Genomic DNA, 1,872 nt, shown 5'->3' on the forward strand with positions numbered 1-1,872 from the left:
TAAAAAAAAAAAAAAATAGTATTTTCCTACTTTTCCAAACAAACATGACAAAAAAAAAATACATCTTCAAAAAACATGCCATGCCTCTTACTAAACACCTTGGACTGTCTACTTTCCAAACAAGGATCAATTTGGGGGGTATTTATACTGTCCTGGCATTTTTGAGCCTTGAGAAATGAGATGAGCCATCAGTACATCAGGACTGATTGATTTTCAAATACATATCCACACAAACCAATTAATATACCCTTATTTGGATTATTTTTTACCAAAGAAATGTAGCAGAATATATTTTGGCCTAAATTTATGAAGAAAGATCATTTATTCGCAAAACCTTATAACAGAAACAACAAAAATGCATTTTTTCAAAATATTTGGTCTTTTTTGTTAATATAGTAAAAAATGAAAAAACCCAGTGGCAATTAAATACCACCAAAAGAAATCTCTACTTGTGTGAACAAAATGATAAAAATTTCATATGGGCACAGTGTTGCATAACCGCGCAATTGTCATTCAAAGTGTGACAGCGCTGAAAGCTGAAAATTGGCCTGGGCAGGAAGGGGGGTAAGTACCTTGTATTGAAGTGGTTAAAGTAACCAGAAATCCCTCCAGTAAACCTATGTGAAGTAAAGCCTATGAAAAGGGATCTGCTGTGATTCACAATGGGTTAGTTGAAGGTAAATTTAGGGGAACCATTTTTTTATTGCAAAAGAACATTTAAAAAAAAAATGTATCCCTGAATCTGAAGCCAAAATGTGTCAGATCAGAGAATATTAAGTAATGAACTATTTGGGCAGGTCAGCAGATCCACATAGTTGCAAACGTTTGCAAATGATGGTTAGGCAGTCTGCTGGAGGAGTGTTATTTTTTCTGTTTAATTTCTGGACTACCTTTCCATAAAGACCATAGCCTTTTTTCATTGGAGCTATTGGTTCTGAAACTTTGCCAAGTTATAAACCTGCTCTGAACAATCTCTCCCATTTCTTTATATCTACACCTTGCAGACAACAACCAGAGCTAGAAATCAATGTAAAGCAGAGCTTATTCACTGCACTGTATTTGGCCTTTTTGAGTGCTTCATAGTGGGTTTACTGAGAATAAGTTCAGAGGACCTTTTTTTTATTGCAGAAGAACATTTAAAATGCAAACAAATATAAATTGACAAAAACATATCAATTCAGTAAATGATAAGTAATGAATTATTTGAACAGATCAGCTGATCCACATCATTGTTTGCAAATTGAGGTTGGGCAGCCTGCCTGAGGAAGACACTCTCTCTGATATGCCTAAGTCTAGTTATAGCAAAAAGTGAAACCTTAATTCTAGAATATCTGAAACAAAAAAAAACGGAATTATTATTTTTCTACATTATACTCTATAATATCCTCTATCGCTTCTCGGCCTTTTGGCTACGATCAAGTGTAGTATCTGTTCTTATCAGTGTCCAGTAGGGGTGCTCCATGGTCATTCTAGCTTTGCGGGGATGAATGGCTGTGTAGTACCCCTGCTGGTATGATGGGGGCCCTGATGGTTATTACGGGGGGAACAGAAACCGGGAGCCCATTGGAGATGGGGCCTGGGAGTAATTCTCCTTTGGAACGTCAGAGGGGCCCAGTACCTCCTGATTTGGACGGATCTACCTTGTCTGGCCAGGAGCCGGGAAGGCAGAAAGTCCGCAAACCAGTGCCCCCTGAGTGGTCGCCTCAGGGATGCGCTTAGTAACACCTGGGTGTGGGACCCCACAGTGTGTCAGGAATCTAGGAGTGACCAGAAAGGTGTGGACTGACACAGGGAAACGCAGGTCTCAGGTACAGTATAATACAGTTTATTATTAGCCACCCAGATATATATATATATATATATATAAACGCA

The 1,872-nt window shown here is 38.3% G+C and overlaps 1 pseudogene; it reads left to right on the forward strand.

The window, feature by feature from the left end:
- The first annotated feature begins 1,389 nt into the window (after window positions 1-1,389).
- LOC149472920 (U2 spliceosomal RNA) lies at window positions 1,390-1,564 on the forward strand (annotated as a pseudogene).
- Window positions 1,565-1,872: the final 308 nt, after the last annotated feature.

This window comes from Staurois parvus, unplaced genomic scaffold (genome assembly GCF_062004578.1).
Source record: "Staurois parvus isolate SC_StPar_1 unplaced genomic scaffold, SC_StPar_1.0 ptg000019l, whole genome shotgun sequence".
Classification (NCBI taxonomy): Eukaryota; Metazoa; Chordata; class Amphibia; order Anura; family Ranidae; genus Staurois; species Staurois parvus.